Here is a 27,020-nt window from a genome sequence, read left to right as displayed (position 1 = left end):
TGTTGGCGGGAGTGTCTAAGTCAAAACAGATATAGATGCAGATAGATCTGTGGGTCAGAAGGTTCAAAAATTTCAGCAAATTCCCCTCAATTGCCAGAATTGTCAGCAAAGAAGTAAAATATGAAGCCATTTACAGAGACTGAGAGAGGTAAGGTTGGGCTTGAGCTAGTAGAGACCTGGCAAATGTTTGCAAATCTACTATTTGAAATGGAGAAGAGCCATTGTTTCATTAGGATAAAGATCTGTCGGGTGTGGTGTATCAAAGACAAAAATAGCGGTGGCTTAAACAAGCAAGAAGCATATATCCCCTTCATGTAACAATCTTAGCATAAGCAACATGGACTTATTTAGTGGCCCCAGTCTTGGGGAAGTAAACTCTTTCTGTTTGGCTGCACTGTGTTTTGCCCTCACCTACATCATCCAGGATTACTTCCCACCATGTCCACATTTCAAGCAACAGGTGGGAGGATGAAAGGCTGGAGAGCTCATCTGCTGACTTTAAGGCCACTCATAGGAAGTTGAACACATAACTTGCATTCACATTTCCTTATAGAAAGCTCAGCATGGTCACACCCAGCTGCAAAGGAAGCTGGGAAGTATAGTCTTCAGCTGGGCAGCCATATGCACAATTAAAACTTAGTAGTTCCCTTACTAAAGTAGGAAGGCAAGGATGGAAATTGGAGGAAACAACATTCTATGACGTAGTCAATAGGGACCATATGTTTATGGGTCCCAGCAAAGTTGTGGAGTGAACCAAGTTTGCTTTTGAAAGTCTTCCTCTTTCCATTTGCTCTCACTTCCAATGTTTTCCCGATGTTCCCCAAATGCTTAATGACTTTTCCTGCTAAGTGGGGCAGGGAAATTAATATCTATCCCAGCTTCTCATCTATTCTATACTTTCAGGTGGTCAACTGATCTTTCCTTGGACATTTCCAGAGTGAGAATTTAGGACTTCCTTGGATTGTTGGACAGTTCTAATTTTTAGAATTTTCCTTTTTCAATTAATTTGATGATGCTGTTATAAATAAAGATATGGCAGATAAAGTCCATCACATATTTAACAGTCACTCTGCCTTTCTTCCCTGCTAACAAACTCCAGTTTGCTTAGGTAATATGTGGGGATCTTTTGATTACAAGAAATTTAGGCTCTTACCCCAGAATACATCATGATTGATGCAATCCAGTCATCATCATATCTTTTCCCCCTTGGCCACTCATGTTGCTCAGTTCTGAGACAACAGGAGAAATCAGGAAACTGGTGACTGCAGATTTTCCTTCACAAATTAAAAAAAATGTATGATTATACTGGCAATATTGGTTAATGCATACAGATTGTTTTTAAAATTATGGAGAAACCAGACAGAATCAGCTAACAGCTTAGCTAGACTAGTTGGATACCACATACATTGATGCTATACAATTAACAATTTTAATTGACTGCAGCAATCAGAATTGGAATCTGGAACTCAGCTAGAGACCAAGGAATTGAAGAGTCAGTACCTGGGGTCAAGACACACACTGACCTAGCTGCATTCAAGGGAGGAATTCTAGACCTAGAAGCACAGTGGTCCTGGAGAAAGTGGAGAGGGGTAAGAGGTCCAGGCAGTTAACGCCCAGGAAATATGAAAGAGACAGGTAGAGAAATAAGAGTACATCCAGTAGAGAAACCAGTAAGTAGACAGCTCCTGCTGGGTGACTCGCAAAGAGGCTAAAAGACTTAAGCCACTGGGTTTGTGAAATTCAAAAGTGGGATTCTTGTCTTGAAGAGTCCTCCTTAGTCCTATAACTAAATAAACATAGCAAGAGCAACCAACCAGTGAAGCTGAGGCAGCAGTATACTAGAGAGAACATAAGGAAGGAATTTAGATACAGAACTATTGGGGAGCATGGTTTTTGGAACTCAAATGCTAAGAAAGGATGTGATGTATTTGAACTAAGATATAGAGGCAGAACTTTTTGAGGTTTACATTTCTATATTGGGAAATACTGACATAGAGTCATCATTCCTGTGCTCTGCCTTACTCTTCACCTCCTCTCATTTATTCCAATGCTACCTGTTTTTTGATCTTTGACTTAATTTCTTTATTTTGCCTTTGCTGCCATTTTCTAGGTTCAGGCTCACACTGGACTCTCAGCACTCCCTAAACACTTTGCCTCTAATATGCTTTGGCTATTTGGTTTTTTGGCCTATTTGTTTGTTTTTTGGCCCCCTGCAATTTAGTTCCCAGCCTGGACATAGTTCTGTGAAGCTGGTACCTTGGCCTGGTTATCCTCAGCCCCAGTCTGGGTGTGATTTGATAAAGGGTCAGGCAGATTGTTGTTATTAAGTGTTGTTGACCTAGCTTTGTCACCTTCCCCAGATTGGGGATAGTGTATCAAGAATCAGTTTCAGAGATAGGAGAAACTCTTTTCTGTTGAAAGAAGCTCCTTGCTTGGGTGATGGAAACAATCATGTAAAGACCGGTTACTAGCCAGTGTTAGAACAAATGGCCTTCTAAGGACTCTGGTGACATGATAAGAAGTAGTGGTGGCTTTGTTGAGATTCTCACCCTGGGTTGGACATTTTTAGCAATAGAGAGAGTGGAATGTTTTCTTTCCTTGATTATATTAGTTGAGACAATAGCAGAGGCCTGATACTCTACTTGGCATCTAGTCGTATCATCCTGTCTTGTTCTACTTGTCAAACAAGTTTGAAACTGTCACCAGCATCCTGACCAATTCACCCTACCTTGTTTTTCTCGGCCCTAGACATCTGGAGAGTTGAGACCCTGCCATCAGATCTCAAATTTTCGTTCCCTCTAAGTCCCAGCAATGCATGTCCCTGGTTGAAAGGAAAAGATATTGGATATATGATCATCCCATCTCTGAACTCCCAATTCTCAGTCACATTTCATTTTCTCCAAAAATGATTAGGTGCCCTGCTAGAGATGGCCTTTGTGCTCTGACTTGGACTTTCTACTCTGTTATGTGGCTTAACTCCCTCATCCTTTCTCTGTGTCCCCTTTGACATCAGTTATTCCTGTTCTCTTTCCTAGTATTCTCAATTCCTTTTTCATTCTCTCTGTCTCTCATCCTCTGTCCCTCCTTTGTATGCACTTCCATTCTCTAAAACTCCTTATATATCCTATATGGCAATTTTTCCCCAGTAGTAGCAGGAAAGAAACAGATAAGCTATTGTAAGCTTTCTTTCCAAGATTCGTAACTACCTTTCAACAAAAAAAATGTATAGATTGCTAAGCACTCTCCCAGGTCCTGGTGATAAAGTGATCAAAAACACAATTCCTATTCCCAGAGGAGCCCACAGTCTTATGCAAAAAAACATAGAGATGCATAAACAAATAATTTAAATATAGTGGTGTAAATACTATAGGAGAGATATGCATAAAAACTGTAATAACATTAATGACGGGGCAATATGTTCTGTCTGTAGAGTAAGAGAAAGCTATAGACTGAATCCAACAATTAAATGCTTTTTCCCCCTATACGCTCAAGGAACTTATTAAAAATTGCAGAATGCTAGAGATAAGAGTATTCCTGTTTTATCTGTGAGGGAATAGATCTCGAGAGGCTGAGTGACTTGCCCCAAATCGCTGAGCACGTTATGACAATGCTGGGATCTTATGTGTTACTCAGGAAAATTAACACCAGCTGCTACAATAGACAAAGCCTCACAATCACAGTGGCTTAATACAACAAAAGGGTCTCCTTCCTCCTTCACCCAAAACTGATGTGGGCTAGGTAGTCTTCATTCATCTTGTGAGTAGGCTATTTGCAACATATGGGCTCCAAAACTGTTCTAGCAAGGGAAGAGAGTGGTGAAGAAGACATACTGGCAGTTAATTGCCTTGGCCTTGAAGTGAAAGATGTCATTTTCACAGTTCATTGGCATACACAAGCTTTATTGCCCAATATGAGAAATGTATAACAATGTATGAAATTTATTGGGTCCAAACTATCTTGCCACACCTGACCTAACCTTGAGAATCCTGCTTCTACTACCAATGGATATTCTTCAGTGCATGCTGGTTGTGGTCATGAAGCACAAGGTATATGTTTAAGAGAGTTGGATAAAGGGATGGATGGATGGATGGACGGACGGACGGATGGATGGATGGATGGATAGTCGGATGGATAAATGTGAGATACAGTACCTTCTACCTCAATGATCATGATTATTTCAGCTGATCTTCTTAGCTAGGCTGGTGTGTATTTTCTACCCTACTTTTCTTATGAGTTGACTCGGATGCTTTTTAGGTGAAGGGCATGACCATCCTTTTGTCCAACAGAATTCAAGAGAATTTTGATAGTGCAGCATGGGAATCATTGTGTTAATCATTTTGTGACTAGTACTGCAGAATAAAATGCCTGGCATAGTAAATAATAGCATTAGAGTTGTCTTTGAAAGAAAAGGTCAATATTATACCTGCTTGCTGATAGGAGAGATTAATATACTCTTGCTATTATTAATAATAGTAATTAGTCTCTATTGCTTTAGCTGATCCTTAGGTCCCATTTATAGGAACAGCTAATGTTCTTCCTGAGCATGACTTGGCATATTTTAGCACGTCATTGCAAGCATTGAAAATCAGTGCCAGGATCTTCTTATCATTTTATTAGCTTTTTGGCACTTGGACTTTGTATCTGTATTGGGCTTACTTTTCCACCACTGAAACAGTTAGGGATTTTTATATGAAAAGCAGAAGACCTTTTCTTAATAGTATTTCCTATTGGGGAGCGTAACTACAGATCTTTGTATATTTTGCACCATTTAGCACAGCCACTGTTGCAAATTAGGAGGACAGGAATCCTTGTCAGGACAATTAACACATGCAGCAGAATACTCTTCTTAGCCATGGGGGGAGAAACAAGCTTAAATTGAGGTTGTCATACAGGGAAACCTTTTCCGTATTGAGAGCAGAGACAGGAGAGAGGAAAATGGAACACTGAGTGATTAGTGACCAGATGATCGACCTCTTTTCTGTTATAATTTCTCTATCAAGATCACCTCTGAGTACTGTGCAAAGGGTTTGCAGAGATGTAAAAATACGCCAGGACAGACCATCATTGCTTAAAGGCTAAACATACGGAGTGTAATTTTAGACGTTCCCTCATTCAAATGAATTCCTCTCCATGTTCTTTCCTCTGCCTCGAATTTTCACTAATATTTCCAATTTTGGATTAAGGTACCAGAGGCCTCTGTTAAAATGAACCAGTGTTACCTAGCAGGGGTAAATCACTTACTTTCTCATTAATGTCTTACTGTGAATAACTAAAATGACGTTTCTTCCCTTAGTTAAGCCTTAAGAAATAATAGTGGTATGTTTAAAATCTTAAAATTTATAGCATGCTAGAGTTTACAACTGAGTTATTCACCCATTTGTTTCCTGTAATAATCTTGTGAGGTAAGATTGGCAGAGGGGAGGGTTATCCTCATTTTCCAGATGGAGAATCTGAGGCTCTGACCTGCGAATCAACTGCCAGTTCGAGGACATGCTGAAGGACTGGATTACGGAATGAGCAAGTCATGAGGAGGGAGGAGGAGGAAATGAAGACAACGTATGGGAGGGTCAGTTCTCGTTGAACCAGTAGGGAGCATAGTAAACAGCTGAGGTGTGTGTGAGGGCTGGAGGGTCTTGAAGGGGTTTTGGTTAGAGAGAAGGCTACTGACAATAGTTGCATGATTTGCCTTTTCTTGAGTGTCTATTACCTATTAAGCACCAGACTAGACTTTTCCATACACTGTGTCATTTCATCTTCTCTAGAATCCTGCACGGTGGATTATATTTCATATTTACAGATAAGGAAACAAGGGTTTAGAAAAATTTAAAGTCTTGCTCAAGGTTATCCAACTAAAAGCGGCAAAATATTTTCCTATTCCTAAGCCCCACATTCTTTCACAGCCACACACTACCGTGCAAGAAAGCAAACAAAGGAAAGGTGAGAGCAGGGCCTTGAAAACAAATTTCCCTTGCTTCATGTCTGTCTCAGGCTTGGCTTCTCTGCCCTTCACCTTTCCATTAACTCTGTAATCCTGCAAAGAACAGAAATTGGGTCACACCTTGACCAAAGGGAGGGTTTAAAAATTTCTACCTGGATACTCTTTTTCAGCTTTCAAACTGTCTCGTTCTCCCTTTAGATTCATTGGGTAGAACACTTCACATATTTATTTCAGTAATTTTTCTATTGAGGATTTTTTTTTTTTTTTTACAAGAAGGCTGTTTTTTCCTCCCTTATTGAGAAATATGGTTGCTATGTATTTCCCTCCTCTGTCAAAAATTACCCCCCATTACCTTTAGGTGCAATGCAACCTCTCAGAAGTTTCCGGCCAGATTTTTTTCTCAAGCAAGCAGTCTTTAAGGGCAAAGAGTCAGTGATATAATGGAAGACAGGCAGTTTGACTTTCCCTTAGCATTTGTTACCACAGTTGCTGTAAACCAGAATTACTCTCTCCTTGATTGAAAGGTGGCCACCTCTTGGGTGAAATGTGGCAGCTGCTTAACAGTGTACGTTAATAAAACATGATTGCCTAAGAAGCAGTGAGTAATGACGAGCTGATGCATTTAATTGACAAGGTAGACAGAGGCTTGGTGGGCTCAGAGGTATTTTTTTGAGTTTTCATCTCCCTATTGAAAGACCTTGAGCAGGTTGCTTAATTTATCCATTACTCAGTCTCCTCATCTGTAAAATGGGGATAATAACACTTACCTAGCTCACAGGGGCATTGTCAGAATTAATTAATTAATTAATTCAAGCAAAGTCCTTTGGAATCCCTGGATGAATGGTGCTATGCAATTGCAAATGATTAGTATCCTTATTATTCTGACACTTACCCATAAGCCCCATTGATCAAACATAGCTCTAGCTGAACTGGGCAGAGCGATGTGTTCTGCGACTGCATTAGATGGCAGTTTGCCCTGAAGATAAAGTCTGTCACACACAACGTCTCCCCAGAGCAAGCTTAAGCTGGTAGCAATATTGATGTAGGTGATCTGCCTGCCAGGATGCACAGAGGCGATTTAACTAGAGCTAATTATGGCCGGCAATAATGCCAGAGCCAAGAACTCACCTCTGATTGGGATGGGATGTTCAAAGAAACTATTTCTGAACCAGGTAATCAGGTAGAATTTTCTGCACTGTTGGTATGGACAGCATTCTGAAGGGTGTCAGGACCCCTCAAATTTCAGAGGAAGGAGACTTGCCATACTTTCCTAGAGGGAAGAGAACCAGACAGAATTCTTATCCTTGAAAACTGCCCTTTGTGACGTGCATCATTTATTTATTTTGGCCATTGTTTTGGTTGTTGCACAAATATTGTATGCTTGTTCTTAAGATGGGAATGAAGGGATGGAGAGAATGGTCAAGCAAGACAGGTAAGATGGAGCCTGAATCTCTTCTCACGGGAGCTTTCGATTTAAGAGAGAGCAAGATAGAAACGTACAAACAAAATATGGAGTAGAGGAAGTGGAACTTTGCGGAAGCTGAGAGACAATGCTGAGAGTAGGGGCTTCCATGTGGTGTGGTCGAGGTCATTGACTATAACATCATAAGTTACCACACTCTATGATGCATCAGTGCAAATATCCTCTTTGCATGAGTACCACCCTAGTGCACATTAGTATCATTTTTCCACTTGACTACTTTGATTTCCTTCTGGCTGGGGTCCCTATATCAACCCTTGCTCTCCTGTAATCTATTCAACACACACCAGATTACTCAGAGCAAGCTACTCTTCTGCTTAAGTCTTTCAAGTCTTCCTTCCCCATTGCACTTAGAATCAAATTCAACTCTTGCCATTCCTTCCTGGTCTTTTGCCCATCTTTAATCTTATTCAAAATCCACCTATTAGCTAAGCTCCAGCCATGCTAGTTTTCTTTCATTTCCCTGAAAGCCAAGCCTTTTCCCTCCCCAGGGACTTTGCATGTGTCCCTCCTGCCTAGAATATTTTTCTCTAGGTGACTTCCACTGGCTAGACCCCAATCCTCAAAAAGTTTTAATTTAAATGTCACATATTCAGAAGGCCCTATCTAAATCATCATTTCCCCCTCTCTTGCCAATATCCTGTGTGTTGTTCCCCTTCCTGGTTTTTATTAAAATCTGTAATTTATTCATTCACTTGCTTATTCACTCATTCGTTCACTGACTTGTTGACTGGTTCTGTCCCCTACAGAAGGTACCTGTCAGAGAGAAGGAACTAGCCCTCACCCCTTACTTACCAGTGGCCAGTACAATACCTGACACAAACAAATATAACATTTCTTAATGCTGTTGAATAACAACTACCTTTATTAAGCACCTACTGTATGTCATGCACTATGTTACACACTTTATATACAAATCTCATTTTTTCCCTGCAACAACCTTGAGAGGCTGGTGTCAGTTAGCTGCAGTTTTCATACAATTAAATTGAGGTTTGGGAATGTTGAGATTTGCTGAAGATCACAGCTTAAATTTAATGAAAGCTGGATTCAAACATAAGCCTTCCTGGTTCCAAAGTCAGGGCTAGCCTCATTGTTCCCTGATTTGAGGTGCTGGATGAGCAATCTAAATGAAAGGGTCAAGCATATATCCTCTCTCAATGGCATTGCACCTGGATTGGCTTGAAAGGCATTTTGGGAAAATTGAATCTAAAAGAAAGCCCCGAATTTCTAAGTACTTTTGCTAAGTACTGAGAACTTGATGATGACTTTTTAGAGGAGAGTTAGTAAAAACCTTGAAAAGGATAAGCCCAAACAATCTTTTTCTGACCTTCTTAGGAAACTTTCCCATTTATTTTCCAACTGCTTCTTGCCTGGGGGCATCTCAATTTTTGGCTGCTGATTACTGTTTCCTGGAGGAAAGTTTAGGGAGTGTGAAAATCATTTCACTTTAGGTTCACTTCAATTCATTTAAGAACCTTGAACATTTGACAATCTAAATAAATAGCAAAAACTTATTGAATTAAAGTGTAAAAAGACTGTGGCTTTTCTTTTCTCAATCTTTGACATTTAACACGTGATATTTTGTTTGTGGGTAGAAGCACTCTCATAAGTAATAAAATCAAATAATGTAGCTTTTAAAAATGAGACAAACATTCAAATAGAAGTGTGGTTCTTTCTTTACCAAAATTAAAAACAAATCATTTACGTATAGATGGGTAGGATTTCTATCATAATATGGATATTTTCCCAGATAGTTTTTTGTTTGTTGTTTTTGTTTTGTTTTGTTTTAGGATTGTTTTGCTGAGAGGTTACTTGTTGCCTATGATGATGGTAAAAAATGTTAAAGGAAAGCCATGTATGTATTTAAATCATCAAATCTCAATCAGAGCAATCAAAACAACCATAAAGACACATAAAGATAAAATTTCAAATATTGTAGCACAGCTGCGGACTTGATGGCAGCAAAGAACTAAACTAAAATCAGAAGCATTAGTTAAAATAGAATAATATTTCTGTGTCCCCGAGATTAAGATGTATTCAGTACCAAGAGAAGTACTGGGTCTTAAAAGATAAAACAAGGGCTGGCCATGTGGCCTAATGGTTAAATTCAGCATGCTTTGCTTCGGTGGCCTGGGTTCGCGGGTTCAGATCCCAGGTGCAGACCTACACCATTTGTCAGCCATGGTGTCGCGGTGACCCACATAGAAAATAGAGGAAGATTGGCAGAGATGTTAGCTCAGGGCTAATCTTCCTCAGGAAAAAAATAAAGTAAAATAAAAGATAAAACAAGTTGCTCTTGTCTCTTAGGGACTAGTGGTGATGACAGGCAGAAAAATTGATGTACCATTATAAAGTTAGGATAGAAGTAGTCACAGGGTTCCATGGGAAGACAGACGGTAGAGCCCTAAATCTAACCTGGCGGAATTAGGACAGACTTCCTAGAGGACATGACACCTCGACTGAATCTTAAAGGAATGCCTCAATTGTCAAGAACATAATAGCTGAATAAAAGTACCTAAAGCTTTGTTTTGCTTGTTAGTTTATTCCTTTCTACTGCAACTGGCTTTCTCCTCAAGCAGAGAACATTACTGCCCGGTCTAGTTTCCAGACTCCAATTTCTCTAGACAAGAAAATATTTCTCTCTTTCCAGCAACCATTTGAAAAATCCTAGTGAAATATTCTGATTTTCCTTGGTTGAATTTCCTTTCCAACTCTTACTCTAATCATTTTGGCAAAAGAAGTGGTGTTCTCTGACTATCTAGCTTTGACCCATCTAATGCACCTAGAATACTAGTTATCTAAGATGCCAGCTTCTATTTAAAACCTATGACTTAATATGCTGATAAGAAAGGTCTTAAAAGAGAAGGAGAAAGAAGCATTTACTAGATGAAGCATAAAGGGTTGCTGGCCAGATGAAATAGTTAGATATTTCTAGAGACTATCTTCCAACCTACCAGTGGCAGAGGTAATTTAGCCTCTGTGGAGACATTTTAGGTAACATTTGCCTACTGAGAGACTGTCAGGCAAGAGGAAACAAACATTTGCTACGTTATTTTCTGTGTTAACCCTCTTTCTAGGTGTTTTACTTTCATATCTCATAAAAATTCTTACTACAACCTTCGAAGATAAGAATTAATTTAAGTATGAGGAACAGAGAGGTTACATAACTCTTAGAAGACCACATGGATTAAGAAGTCACAGAGATTTAATTTGTTTTTAATTAGCAAGTCCGTGTTCCCTTCACTATACCATGTGGGATCTTTGGAAAACAATATTTGTAGCATAATGCATAATCTTCCAAATGGCCAGAGATGTGCAAACAGGAGCATTGTTTTGTTTTCATTTTTGCTGACTTTATGATAAAATGGTCTTCTTTCTTCAGATTTTAATGTGCTGTGTCAGGAGAAAATACATAATGAGTGCTCTGGATTTTCTGTTGTTTGAGCTGATTCTGTAAGACGTGTCACATGTCTCTTCCTTAGAGAGAGTAATTAATGGAGTGTGTTGTTATTTCCATATGATATCGTCTCTGGAAGAATTTCTCTTCAGGCACACAGTGCAGTGGTGGAGAGGAGGTGAGGAAAGACACTTGTAAATGTCTGCATTCATATTGAACATTTTCTCAAAAGGATGGCACAAGAAAACATCAATAACTAAATGGGAAATACCCTTTCATCTTTATAGAGAGATCTTCCTATTAAGCTTGGGGGTCAATTCTTTTGGAAGGGTCATTATCACTGGCTCTCCACTTGTGGACTGGCAGAATGTGGGATGAGGGGAGTGACACTGCAAAGACAATGCTTGAGTCCTTCAGTGGGAAGTCAATAACTGCTCCTTAGGTTGCCTTATTGCTCTTTTTATCAAGTCTGCACAGGGTTTCCTAGAAATTGTTTTTTTCCTTTCTCAGGTAAACATTAGGCTTAGTTAGAGAGGTGAAAGAGATGTATAAATAGAAGGGGAAAAAAAGTGTATCTCATTTTATTACTCTTTTGTGTAATAGCAGTAAAAGTTTTGTAGGGAGTATTGTATACAGTAAAACAATCATTTGTCAAAGGGTAAACCTACCGAACACCAATGCTCTGTTTTTAAAAGATCCCTTGTGTGTCATGAACTACACAGTGTTCATAAAGAGTTGTACTCCAGGGTTAGATATTCTTGCTTCCTCAATTACCAGAGTTTTCTGAAGTCTCTCAAGGAAGGAGGATTAAACATTTATTGTCAGGAAGCACTAGGTTGCACTTTGTCCCATGCTCTGACACATTCATTAGCCCAGACTCTAAATTTTCAATTACTGGATCCATAAAGTACCACCAAAAAAAGAGTTAGAAGTAATAAAGGAGAGGGGAAATAAAAACAACAGCCAAAACTATCCACTGAGGTTTTGAAGACTCTATTCTTGCCCTTTCCTTTAGTTTGACTGTTATAGACAGTGTGTCCACTTAATGAATGATACCTGGAGTTATATTTGAGTCATAAACTGCTCTGATTGATTATTTACTATTTGATATTGTAAGAAAATAAGAAATTTGCTTAAGAAATTTAGTCTTCAGTGGAGAATTCATTGACTCATGTAGTAGATAAGGAACAGGAAAGAAATTAAGAAAATTTCCTCATGGTAAATTGGCAGGGAAGAACATTTTCAGATAATGATGCATACATAAAGAAGATATTTGAAGAGGAAGGTAAAAGGCAATTTCTATGACATGGTCATTCAGAAACTGTAATTTGAAAGACTAGCATAAATTATATGTGCAAAATTAGATAGAGTTTTAGAAAATATAGACTGCTGGCTTCAGTTCTGATATGTAGAGTGATTGGAAGTTGTCATCCCCAGCCTGACGACAAGAAAAACCTGGACAACCTGAAAACCAATGACTTTTTCTCTGACCAATCAGAGAATTGAGGTCTCAGGGCAAATCACCGCCCTGGAGCCTCTAGAGGTAGGTGCATCTAGAGAGATACAGCTGGGATCTGCTTACCTGGGACAGAAGTCCTGGAGCCATTAACTGGCAGTAACCCATAAGTGGTAATTTTGATGCATTGCTTGAGGCTGCATGTGGACTAGCATGAGACTGAGAAACACCTTATGGCCACAGTCTGGGGGGTGGGGGCCACAATTCTCTGGGTTTTATTTTCAGGAACTCCATCAGGTTCTTGTGGTAAAGATCCAGGAAAGAAACTCGCATGGCCCTGGCAAAGGAAAGGAAAGAGTAATTATTGTGAAATATACTCAGAGCCTTCTTCGTAACAAAGGCTTACTCTTCAGGGAAAAAGCTGTTCCAGAGACTAATGGGAGATGGAATTCTCCCACCTCAGCTCAATTCAGCCTTCTTGTGTCACGGCAGTAGGGAAATACAGTCTGCAGGGTTCAGTGTTTCAAGGAAATAGATTGGGAACACTGCAGCTATGGAAGGGAGTAAAGGACTGGTGGTAGAAAGCTGTACATGGGGGGAAACATTTATAAAAGTTATAATCCTGAAAAAATAGGCCCATTAAAGGACTGAAATTTAATCAGAAGATTATGGAACACTCTGCCTCCCCCTCACTTTACCACTATACAAACAGGGCTCCAGTATAAGAACGGTGGGTTATGGCTGGAAAAGCTGTCCATCCAGACTCTCTCTAAGAAACAATACATAGGAAAGACCAAAACAAGGGCACTAGAGGAATGTGAAGCCTCTAGCATTTATGGCTACAGCAAACATGAAACACAGTCCAACTCCTAACCAGATTAACAGAAATCTACACACTAAAGGCCAATTCCTCAATTCCTGTTAGTCGATACAACATATCTGGCTTTCAAGAAAAAAATTACAAGGCATGCCAAAAGGAAAAACAAACAATAAAAACATTTGGAGGAGACAAAGTAAGCATGAGAACCAGAGTCAGATATAACACAGATTTTGGAATTATCAGACAGGGTTTCTAAAATGATTATAATTAACATGTTAAGAGATCTAATAAAAAAAATAGAAAACATGAAATAACAGATGGGTTATGTAAGTAGAAAAGTGGAAACTCTAAGAAAAATAAAAAACATTGTAGCAGAAATGAAGGATGCTTTTTGGTAAGTTTATCAGCAGAATCGACATGGCCAAGAAAGAACTTGAAGACAGGTCAATAGCTGTCTGAACTGCAATGCAGTTGAAATACAATGAGAAAAGAGAATTTTAAAAACAGAACAGACATTCCAGGACCATGAGACAATATCAAAAGGTGTAACAAACAAATCATTGGAATAGAAGAAGAAAAGAGAATTGAACAGAATAAATACTTAGAGTAATAAAAGCTGAGAACTGTCCAAAATTAGTGAAAGAGCAAACCACAAACTCAGGAAGATCAGATTACACAAAACAGGATAAATACCAAAAAATACTGTATTTAGGAAAATTATATTAAAACTGCAGAAAAAATAAAAATGAGGAATCTTGAGAGAAACCAGAGAGGAGGAAGAAAAACATCTTAATAAAGGGACAGGAATAATAATCACTGCAGACTTCTCATCAGAAACAATATGAGCAAGAAGAGTATGGAGTGAAATATTTAAAGTATTAAAAGAACCCCCACACACACACGCCAATCTAGAATTCTATATTCAGCAAAATTACCCTTCAAAAATAAAGGAGAAACACTTTCTCAGACTAATAAAAACTGAAGAGATTTATCTTCAGCAGGCCTACCCCACAAGAGATGTTAAAAGAAGTTCTTCAGGCTGAAAGAAAATGATATGTTATAGACTGAATGTTTGTGTCCCCCCACCAAATTCATGTGTTGAAACCTTAACCCCCGCAACCCCACCCCCTGTGTGGCTATATTTGGAGATGGGGCCTTTAAGGAAATAATTCAGGTTAAATGAGGTCAGAAAGGTGGGGCCCTGATCTGAAAAGATTAGTGTCCTTATAAGAAGAGACACCACATGTGTTCACTCTCCTACTCTTTCTCTGTCTCACACAGAATGCTTGGAGAAATGGCTGATTTAGGACTGTGGGAGGAAATATACAGTATGAATCTGAGTTTCTTGTAGTGCCAGAAAGTAAGAAAGTCCTCAAAAAAATAAAAAAGGAAAACACCCCACATTGATGGGTATATGTCAGAGGGTCGTAGGAGACCTCCCAATGGCTAAATCTAGAACAATTTGAGCAATAAAATAATTAAGGTAGAGTGATGGTTACTTTTATGTGTCAACTTGGCTAAGTCATGGTACCCAGATATGTGATCAAACATTATTTGAGATGTTTCTGTAAAGGTATTTTTTAGATGAGATTAACACTTAAATCATTAGACTTGAGTAAAGTAGATTACCCTCCATAATGTGAGTGGGCCACATCCAATCAGTTGAAGGCCTCAATAGAAAAAAGACCAATCTCCCTTGAGAAAAGGAAAATTCTTCCAGCAGGCTGCCTTTGGAGTCCAGCTGCAATCTGGGTCTCCAGCCTGCCAGCCTATCCTGCAAATTTTGGACTTGCCAACCTTCACAACCTCACAAGCCAATTCCTTAAAATCTCTCTCTCTATATTCATTTATTTGTTCTGTTGCTCTGCAGAACCCTGACAAATAAAGGTGGCAAGTAGTGAATTGTAATCCCACATATAAAAAATCTTTCATACAGAAGAATTCCAAATAATTGATGTAGATAATCCCCTCTCAAATAAGTGGATTTAACCTCTCCCCTCTGCCTCTTTAGTGTAGACTGTTCCCAGCAACTTGCTTCTCAAGACTACTGTACTGAAAGAGAGAAAAATATAATTTTACAGTGGAGAAATATGGCAAACGCTACCTTGATCCAGTGACAAAAACTAACCTCAATGTGAGTCACACTGATAGCATGAACTGTCAATAAGATTTGATGAGAATGACACTTCACTTCTGTGGTCTTCCTCCTAAAAATCTACAACCCTGGTCTAACCAGGAGAAAAACATAAGACAAACCCAAATTGAAGGACCTTCTACAAAACACTTGATCGGTACTCCTCAAAACTGTCAAGGTCACTAAAAACAAGGAAAGCCTGAGAGACTGTTATAGCCAAGAGGAGTCTAAGGAAACATGTAACATGGGATCCTGGATGAGATCCTAGAACAGAAATAGTTCATTCAGGTAAAAACTAAGAAAATCTATATGGAAAATCTGTATGGAGTAAATAAAAATGTATTGATATTGATTCGTTAATTCTGACAAATGTATCATACTAAAGTAAGATATCAATGATCCGAGAAACTGGTTGTGCACTATATGGGAACCCTCTGTACTATCTTCACAACTTTTCTGTAAATCTAAATTTATTCTAAAATAAAAATGTTTTCAGCCAGCCCTAGTGGCCTAGTGGTTAAAGTTCAGCACGTTCTGCTTTGGCAGCCTGGGTTTGGTGCCCAGGTGCAGAACCACACCACTCGTCTGTCAGTTGCCATCCTGTGGCAACAGCTCACATAGAAGAACTAGAAGGATTTACAACTATGTACTGGGGCTTTGGGGTGGGAGGAGGAAGAAGAAAAAAGGAGGAAGATTGGCAACAGATGTTAGCTTAGGGAAAATCTTCCCCTGCAAAAAAAAAAAAAATATTTAAAATGAAAAAGTTTATTATAAATATATATACACTAAGGGAGAATAATATTTTAACTAAATAATGCAACTATTATGGCGAAGCATCAACTGCTTCTTTTTTTTGAGGAAAGAACTGAACTTAACAGGAATTTCAGCAGAGGCAGGATCTCTCAGTTAAAGGACCCAAATCTCTAGGCTATAAGAGCTTTGATTGTCTATCTTGGCAACTAGTATTGACTTGTGAAATTCAGACTTAAAATAATTACATGATTTTTGCCATACTTTTCAGATATAAAGACTAATAAAAGCATCTGATTGCTGTTTCTCAAAATGCATGCTGAATATACCCATCAGTACACTTTCCATGTTTTATGTTGATGGAAAATCCATCTTTAACCATAAAGCAGTTGATTTTCATAAGCGTCCTTTTCATGTATTTCTGATGTGTATTCTGTAAAACCCACTATTACAGGACAGTTTATATGAGTGTAACCCACTCTCTCCTGTGCTTGGGCTCTCTGGTTTATTTAAGTTACCAAAGGACAGAAATAGCTGCTGTTTTGGCAGTATCCATTCTCTTTTCCTTTAGGGAATACTCACTGTTCAGCGATGAGCATTTTCAAATGCAAATGACCCTCCAAATTAGGGCAATCCTCCTTCTTAGAGCCACTACTAAGCCACCACCTGTGTGTGTTCCTATTCAAAGCCGGTCTACTCAGCCCATGTGCATCTCCTCCAGTGTTTTATTTGACAATCTGTTTCAGCTTCGCAAGGGAGCTAGCAAATTATGTATTGCTCACTTTGTCAAAGTCATCATTGATGACAATTCCGGCATGAAGAGGCTCATTTTACTTTGCAGATGTTTTTATCAAATAGAAGATAAATCATAGTTCCCCATCTTGTTTTGTATTGTACTTCTGGGAATAACGGAGGGCACAAATAAAAACCCTTTCATTAATAAATAAATAAAGGAATATACTCAAGAGGATCACCATGTATGATTTTCAGATACGCAGAGCACACATTGATAAGAGATTATATTTAGTACCAATGTAACAGGATTGGGGTAAGTGGTGGTGGTGTTGAGAGAGATAACCTTAATTTTTAAGAGATTTATTTCCTCTCATTCCTTTGAGAGTAGTGGGCCCAATTTCATTTAGAATTCCAATACATAATAATGTTTACCATAGCACCATCCAGAAAGAGACATTGTAAAATATTCCTGAAAAAATAAATGATTAATCTCACTGGTAAATCATTGTGAGAGATTGTCTTGTTGTTCTCATGAAATGTAGCTCGGTTATCTGTGATTTTTGACATAAGCACTAGGGGGTCAGTGGATCTCTTGATTTGGCCTGCTGAAGCCTATACTCAAACTTAGAATTGGAGGACGGGGGGCAGGGAGAAAAAAAAAACAGGTATGTGAATCTGTCTTCAGCTATAAGGTATAGATAGCTGAAGAAAGTAAAGCAAGGCTCTTAAAAAAAAGAAATATTTAATATAGGCACATTGTATGCAAGGCTCTGATATTCTATTAGGATTCCATATATAAGATTAAAATGGCCAGACATGCTTCACTGTGGTCCCTATAGTCTCTAGCGCAATATGAAGCTTGATGGGATCGAAATCAGGGTCTGGTATGGTAGTTATCAGAGAAGAATGAGCAAATGTTAAATGGCTCCTGACCCTCCATGATGCAGATGACAGCATTGTGGGAGGTAGCTAAAAATGGATACGATTTTGGAAATTCTCTGGAGGTTGCTGGGAACAAGAAAGAGAAAACGTTAGAGAAGTATCTAACAATAGAAAGAAAAGCGGTTAATACAATTCTACCTTTACTTCTATTGTCATCATTACCAGTGGTGTTAATTATGTGCCAGGTGCAGTACTGGCACTTTATACATATTACTCTTTGTCTTCACAACTACATCTTGAGATATTATCTCATTCTATTTCGGTATGAGAAGTGAAGGCTCATAAAGGTTATGCTACTTGCCCAAGACTACATCACTAGTATTTCTGAATCATTTTGAACAGTGGCTAAGAGCATAGAATTTGCATTCAAATGGTCTCTGGTTTGAATCTGGGCGATCCAACATTTCCAACCATTAGAACCTCCGTGGACAAGTATTACTTTTAATTGGGTGAGTGTGTACTTACTTGGCATCATCAATTCATTTATTCATATATTCCATCACCACCTATTTACTGAAGTTCTACTGTCTGTCAAGCTCTGTGCTAGGTTCTGGACAACAGGGATAAAATATATTATCATTTTTCCTAAAACAAGGAGAAAGGAATTGGTGTAGCAACCTCTTTTTGTTCTTGGACTCTCCATGGACAAATTATTTTTTTTCTACCTCAGTGTCCCTTTCAGTCTCTAACCAGTCTCTCCAGGAAACCGTTAGATGTTTTGCATCAGCACTGCAATTTACTATTTAAGGGAGAGATTATTTCCCAATTTTTCTCCCATCATGTCTGAATAAAACATAAGCTGATCAATATATAAAATATCCATAAAACTAAGCCACTGCAGTGACTATTTGTGTTGATTTTTTTCTCTTTTTTACCTTACTTCCACATGATTTAACATTAAAGTTAAGGCAAGAACAACAACAACAGAACAGGAAAAGCAAATAAGATTTTAACAAGCTTTCAATAGACTGACAAAAGGAGATGGGAAACTAGAAACATGGAAATAATAAGCAGTAACTCTGCCAAGAAATACAGCCTCCAAATGGATCCTGAATGAGAAATTTACTTATTTATTTGCATCTTTCAGTTCAGTTTTGCATTAACTATTTTTTTCCTCTTGTTTTGAAAACCATTTGGATTTATTGCATCTCCTGGTGTTCTTTTGCATTTTTTGTTTGTTTCTCAACATCCAATCTCCTTATTTTAACATCTCTTTATGTTCAGATTTTTCAGACACCATTTACTTTCTTTTTTCTACAAATAGTAGAAATCATGGAATGAACAGTTGAGAGTTATTGTTAGTGCACAAATAGCTTAAGACAGATCGTAAAGTCCCTAGTGATCAAGGAACTATATAATGCTGACTAGGTCCAGCAGCAACAGCAAAAATTTTCATAAGCCAGATGCTTAGCTTTCAGCTCAACCTCATCAACTTATCCTCACCATGTGAGAATCCCCCATTACTTTTCCAAAAAGCCTATTGTCTTTCTGACCTTCTGAGAAATTCTGCAGTTTCTGAGGTCTTTCCCCAGTTTCATTCTTTCTACAACTGCATATTACTCAAAATGATGAGGACGCACAGCAAAAGACAAGCATGTATTACTTTTCTTTTACCAGCCATAAGCAAATTCAGATTCAGAATTTTAAAACAGGGGATACTGAAAGGATATATCCAAAACCTTTTTGATAAGATGCTGCCACTTGTAATAAGAAAGCTTACACCTTCCTTGTAGTCATAGGAGGTAAATAAGACAGTTTTCATTTCCTAAGGAGCAAGAGTGGATTGCTCAATGAGCTAGCATTTTGAGTATATCGTGATTCAAATTACTGTGACTTAGGATATCTGAACATGACAAAATGTTAACTAATTTTTTTAAATTCACTGATCTCCTTAACCCACAAAATCTCTTTAGAGTCAGCATTTATACCATTAGTAAAGTTGTTAAATTTTCTACAAGTTTTTTTGTTTTAATGCTGTCCATATAACTCCAAAATCTATTATATGGGGGCATTGCATTTCTTAGAGTTTTTCTGTAAGAGACATGAAGAAATTAAATCACGGAAAGATTTTGTGTTGAGAATATCATCTGCATAAATACAAGATGAAGAATGAACTAACCAGTCAGGAAAGTAACAAAATCAGTGCCTCCTCCGTCTAGTGGTTTTAGACATTTAGCTCAAGGTGAGTCAGTTACATGAGGCAGATTCCTGCCCTGTAGAGTGAATATGAACCATGGCTACATGAAGAGAAGTAGAGAATCTAGAACACAGGAGATAATGGCTTTGTACTACTGAGTGCCACTCAGGTCGTGCTAATACACACAGGTATATTATTTTCCAGGCTGACATAACAAACTACTGCAAACTGGGTGGCTTATAACAAAAGGAATTAATTTTCTCACAGGTATCAAGAGTCTAGGGGAAGGTCCTTCTTTGCCTCTTCTGGCTTCTGTTAGCTGCAGCCGATCACTGGCATTCCTTGGTTTGTAGATGCATTACTCCAATCTCTGCCTCTGTCTTCACATAACCTTCTCTCCTACGTGTCTGTGTCCGAATTTCTCTCTTCTTATATGGGCAGTAGTCATATTGGATTTAGGGTCCACCTTAATACAGTATGACCTTATCTTAACTTGATTTCATCTGCAGAGACCCTATTTCCAAATAAGGTCACACTCAAAGGTTCTGGATGGACATGAATTTTAGGGCACCACTATCCAACTCAGTATGATGAGATTCCAAGTTCCATTTCAGGCGACATATACCTAAGAGGCATCTCAGACTTAACATGTCCAAATCTGAACACCTGATCTCCCATCCCAAAACACAAGTTCCACCCAGCATCTTCCCCATCTCAGTTCAACAACAACTGAATCCTTCCAGATACCCTGGCCTAGAAACTTAGAATTATTTCTATTTTGTGTTCTTCTTTCATAGCCCACATCCAATACATCAGAAAATTCTCTTAGTTATAGCTGCAGATTATATGTAGAATCTGGTCACTTCTCACTGCCTCTAGCGCAAATGCTCCTGTATGAGTGGCCATCATCTCTCATCTGTATCATTTCAATAGTCTTCCAACTAGACTCCCCACTTCCACCTTTCTTTCTCTATAGTCTAATTTTAAGACTTCAGACGAGGTGATCCTTTTGAAACATAGGTCAGATTATATCACTGCTCTGCTAAAATCCCTCCAGTGGCTCCCCATCTCATTCAGAGTAAAAACCATAACCCTAACAAGGCCCAATGTAACCCTGACTCCCACCTAGGTGGCCTCATCTTCCCATCTCTCTCTCTCTGCTTCTTTCACACTGCCTCCTTGCAATTTGTCAAACATACCAGTTATGCTCCCACACTGGGGTCTTTGCACGTGTATTCCTTCCATCCTAAGACAACTTTGACGTCACTCAAGTCTCTACATTGCTGGAGGAGTCAAGGAAAGTTGAACAAAATCTTGTTTAAAATGATGTAAAATGAATTCACTTGTCTCTGAACTAGAGAAAGAAAACTCCTATAGGTTAGAATAAAGAAATATCTTCTTTCAATCATTTGAATGCTTATGATAATAACAATATAGTACTTTCAAAATACTTTTATACATGTCCTGGATCCTTCGTTAAAGTGGTTTGTACACTGTAATGTGATCTATAAACTCTTAGTGACTCTTAGGTCCATTAGGATATTGAAAAGATAAACTTTGAGCTATGGAAAGGGAGAAAACAGTGTATAATTATGTGATAGATGGAAAAATTCTCCTTCTTGTCCTTTTCCAATTTAAACCTATCAACTCTGAGTGCCTAATCCTGGTCCCACAGGATCATCCATAGTTTATAGGGAAAGAGTGGATTTATAGGAAGTCTGAAAGTTCCTCCCAACTTTTTCCTACCAACACCCCTGGATCTGTCATCTGGATTTATTTCCTAATAAAACATAATTTAATAAGAAGAGATTTTTCATAGACAAACAGAATTATCCAACGAAATATTAGATAGTTCCAGACAACTAGTTAGCCTTAGACTCAAAAGGATAACAGACATTGTTAAAGAAACAGACAAGGTATCAAACAAAAGACACAAGAATTTAAAGAATTAAAGAAGAAGTTACAAAACAAAACTCAGAGATGAAAACCAAGCTTGCAGAGCTCAGACAGGAATGGAAGGGCACAATGAAAACAGAATAGAGAGCAAAGGCACGTAAAAAAGACACAACTTCAACAAAAATGCTGTCAGGAATGTTGCAAATGGGTTGGAGGAAAATGCACAAAATGGAACAGAATAAAACAACATTTTAAATTTGTTATAGAAAATATACTCAGTGTGGAAGACAGAAGAAGGAAATTGAATACATATAAAAAATAGTGTTTCTGAAGATGAGAATAAAACATATGGAACATAAAAAATTTTAAAATAGGGGCTGGCCCGGTGGTGTAGTGGTTAAGTTCGCATGCTCCGCTTTGGTGGCCCCGGGGTTCGCAGGTTCGGATCCCAGGAGCAGACCAACGCACCACTCATCAAGCCATGCTGTGGCGCAACCCATATACAAAATAGTGGAAGATGGGCACAGATGTTAGCTCAGGGCTAATCTTCCTCAGCAAAAAGAGGAGGGTTGGCAATGGATGTTAGCTCCAAGCCAGTCTTCCTCACAAAAAAAAAAAAAAAATTAAAATATACAATGAAAGTAAAACTATCTTGAAATTTAGGAAAAACTTGTATTTGTAGATGAAAAAATGTACACCTTCAATAAACCAAACCATCAATACCAAAACATACGAAGTAACTGAACTCCAAGAAAAAAGACAAAAACACGGCTTCTATTTCCAGTAACAGGGATCCAGGTTGTTTGGACCAATACTTTTTCTAAAAATAACAAAATTTCTAGATAATATGTCTAAGTCAAAAATTTGTGGGAATGTAGGAACCCAGAGATATAAGCAATGCCTTGCACTGGAATAAAGGAGTGTTTGCTGTGAGGCATTTGTTGCTGCTGGCAAACTTGGGCCTTTGGTTGGGCAAGCAGGGCCCATCTAATGTCAAACAAGAGACATCTCCACCTCACCCTGGGAAGATAAAGATGAATAGGAAGTAACTCTGTCCTCAGAGGACACAGGGAAAGTTGCCTTGATGCTAAACAGATAAAGGGTGGAAAAGAAAAGAGATTTAAAAACAACAAATTTGAGGAGTCGTGGTTACTGCTTTGCTGTTGCTCAGATTTCTAGTTCAGATTCATGCTTCCTGGGGATTCCAAGTGAAACACAAGCTTTGACTTCAGGTGGGCATGGATTTATAGAACCTAAAGTAGAAGGCGACTTCATCCTATGTCATAGAGAATCCATGCTCCCAAATAATTTTCAAAGACAATGAGCAATGCACAATCAAAAACATGCAAACACAAAAAGAAACAATAAAAGAATCAATAAAACTAGTAAATGAAACTGATTCATAATAACTTTGAGCATTAAAGCTATCTGACATGGTTAATAAGTACACTGTGCTTACCATATAATCTCCAAGAAGCAGTGGCTCCAAACCAGGAAAACAATGAAAGGGATTCCCAGGAAAGCAGCTAAGCAAGAGGTCTAGCGGACTTTAAATCTAGGGTGGACGAGAAGGACAAAGTGTTCTTAGAGAAAGGGATTTCATGAGCTGATTAGGAGTTTCTTTGGACCCTAAGTGCTTAACAGTAAATAATGTAATACAAAATCAAAGGCATTTTGAGCTTCCAAAAAGAATAAGTCTTTTATATAAAGAGGAAATGTTACTTGGGTCAGTGAACAATATGTATATAGTCACAATGATTTTATTTTCAATTTTTAGAATCAAGCTTTACTCAAAACTAAATCCAGGTCCAAAAGAGAAGAAAAGAAAATGACATAAACATGAGCAATTGAGGACAGGTAATTTGATCTAGATTTATGAAATACTTTCTTTTAAGTGAAGTAGTTCAGTATTTCTTACAGATCCATTAGACTACCTAGTTAGAAGCTAAACACTTCATTAACTTTCAGCTTCTAAAACCAAACTTCAGGGCGGGCCCCATGGCTTAGTGGTTAAGTGCGCGCGCTCCACTACTGGCAGCCCGGGTTCGGATCCCGGGTGCGACCGACGCACCGCTTCTCCGGCCATGCTGAGGCTGCGTCCCACATACAGCAACTAGCAGGATGTGCAGCTATGACATACAGCTATCTACTGGGGCTTTGGGGAAAAAATGGAGGAGGATTGGCAATAGATGTTAGCTCAGAGCCGGTCTTCCTCAGCAAAAGAGGAGGATTAGCATGGATGTTAGCTCAGGGCTGATCTTCCTCACACACACACACACAAAATAAATAAATAAAACCAAACTTCAGGCAAAGCTAGACAATATAATTATGGCTGTTGAAATCAGTGAATGTGTTGCAAACCTTGACAATGTAAAAGTAATAGTATTGCTGAAGGAACTTGATTGAAAAGAGAAGAAATGTGATATAACTGAAAAATATCTCATTGGTCAAACTGGAAATCAAAAGATTGTTTAGAGATGATAAATACGTATTTTGTACTCTTAATGGTCCCCATTTGAACTGAAAGGATTGATTTACAGTAATTATCCAAGGAGAGTAAAAATGTAAATATCAGTGGAGAGAGAGAAGTTCCTATTTCATATCTTTTGTATTTTTAAAGTTATTTTTCTATCATTTGCATTTATTATTCAGATAACAATCAATTCTAAATATAACGTTAATCTGTTTCAGTGTCTAGTTATTAGTTTTCTCAGACACCTTGTCTGGGTGCTTTGGTTGGGAAGAAAGTTGAACCTCAAAGCACGCTCCACCCATTTCAATATTGGTGATATCAGAATTAAATGCATTGATTCTGGAATCAGGCAGACATTATCTCAAATTCAACATATATTAGTGACACTTTTCTAATTTGTAAAATTCAACTCAGTATTGTTGTGGGAATTACATGTGAATATCTTTACGTACAGCACTTAGCACAGTGATTGGCACTGAATATGAACTCAAATATAAGTAATACCAAGGCACTGGGGCACCTCTACATTGAAAGCCCACTCTTGGTCAAGCATTCACTCTCCCCGAGAGGCAACGTGAATGTGCGTGTGTGGGTAGTTGTCTTTTGAGATTATTAGTTTACTTATGAAGACTATCAAAGTTGAGTGTTACACTCCCCCATGCTTTTTATACTATAAAAATACTAACATCATAAAAACAATTTGGAGGCTTTTGAATTTTAAGGGACTATAACCCGTAAAATAATCTTTTACAATTAAGGTATTTCCTTAAACCCCACAAATACTTACCAAACTTTAGATTTTCCTTTAATTCCTACAAAACTATACTCCTACTCTTTCTTCATTTCAGCTTCTTGCCAGTGAGATTTCTGAGACCCAAAGGGTGGAATGTGAGAATGATTAGTTTGGCAGAAGACTGTTGAGTTAGAATTAGGGGACTGTGTTTCGAGATCCATTCATGCTCGTAAAAAGCTGCGGGGCTTGTGGTAAGTGTGCTATTCTCTCTGGGCCTTCGCATCCTGATGTAGCCAGTGGAGTTAATGACTCCCGGTTTACACAGTATTCTCATATGAGCTTACAGTACAAGGAAAGAAATGTACAACTGCATCAGGTATCATTTCCATTACTCTTGGGTTAAACACCTGAGCCTTTTTTGTGACTGACATTCTGTTCTGGCAAAATTGAGTGTGTTCTGAATCCTTTCTTCTTTGTGTATGGGTGCTTTCTGTTAACATTAATAAAGATTGTAAAATGGCAGTTTTCCCCCTATTCCTATTGAGCATGTAGTAGGTATTTAATAAAATGATTCTGATCAATTAATTAATTAAAAGCAGAACTCTGGAGCTGACAAGGGAAGAGAAACTATAATCAAACCTATTTCTTCTTTTTCAAGGTAGGAAAATGACAACAAACCTTGTACGTGAAAATTTGGTTTAAAAAGAACCTTCTCTCGGTTCACTAGCAAGTTCTGACAAGGCCCATTGTGTGGGTGTATGAAGCATTTAAAAGAAAACTTGAAGGAAGTTGTCTTTGGGGAGAACCTGCTAACAGGTTAAAAAATTTGAACTCTGCTCTGGAACTAAAAATCTTTTATGGTTTCACCACTGACTCCAGCTGATCATCTCCTGGAACTTTATACTCTAGAAATATAGAAGATATTTGAGTTCTCTTGGTCATGTCTCTTTTTTGGTTTATGTCTCTTTTATTTTGTTTGATGTAGACTCTCCCAATTCAAATGTACATACTTTTTATCCAAAAACATATATTTATCTATCAAAACCCAGCTCAGCACTCACCTTACTCAAGAATCTTTCCTTCACACTGCTGACCATCCCAACACTCTCACCCTCCTCCTGAAACTCTCCAATCTTAGATTCTGGAAACTGAGATTAAATCTACCGAGATCTAATCTATATACTCTATCATTCACCCATTTGAACAGAACGATTCAATGATTTTTTGCATATCTTTCTAGGTTTACACTCCTCACAATTTTGGCAGAGAAAAATTCTCCTGGAAATCTTGCATGGATCAAGTAAATAGTTTTAACTTAAGGATAAATAACGAATGAAGGAAGACAAGGAGGAGAGAGGAAGATAATGTGATATAATTATTTCAATGTCTTTTACAACACTACTAAAGTGAAATATATGATGTTAATCACTAGTAAAGGAGAGATGCACTTTTAAGTCCAATTTGTTATATTTCTCATCTAGGAACAATTAAGTTAATTTTCTTTAAACTTCATTCTTTACTACTTTCATTATAGCCCTTTTCACACACTGCCTGATATTTTGTATTCTGTATATGTCTATGTGGAAAGACAAGAACCATGAATTATATTTCTATATTTCTTGCCAGGACTTGTTGTACTATTTTGCACATAGTAGGAGCAAAATACGCACACATGTATTTGAAAATATATGATGGAAATCATAAGATCACGACACCATTTTGCTTTTAAAAATCTGTATATTTCAGGTAATAGCGTTTAAGTTTTACTAATTTCATTTCTCCACTTCAAATTACTAGAAGAGATTTGTCTTTTAGCTGCTTATCACTCCAGAGGAACAAAGTGTGAGAATGTAGCCCTTTATTTATAAAGATCAATTCACCTACCATTTCTTGATGAGAGGTTGACAAGCTTTAAATATAAGTCTCAGGCAACCTCCCACTACATTTTATGGTAGAAACCTAAAGAGAATATTCAGTTGAAATCCTTAGGATGTTTTAAGAAATAATTATCCAAGCGGAGGTCCTAAAATAGCACCAGAAAAGTAAGCCCACCCTCAGTCTGTTCATAACTCTCCCATCCCCTCCAAGGGAAAAAACACTGAATAAGAAAGTTAACGCATTAGCATAAT

The sequence above is a fragment of the Diceros bicornis genome, chromosome 8 (assembly GCF_020826845.1).
Source record: "Diceros bicornis minor isolate mBicDic1 chromosome 8, mDicBic1.mat.cur, whole genome shotgun sequence".
Classification (NCBI taxonomy): domain Eukaryota; kingdom Metazoa; phylum Chordata; class Mammalia; order Perissodactyla; family Rhinocerotidae; genus Diceros; species Diceros bicornis.
This window is presented reverse-complemented; position numbering follows the sequence as displayed.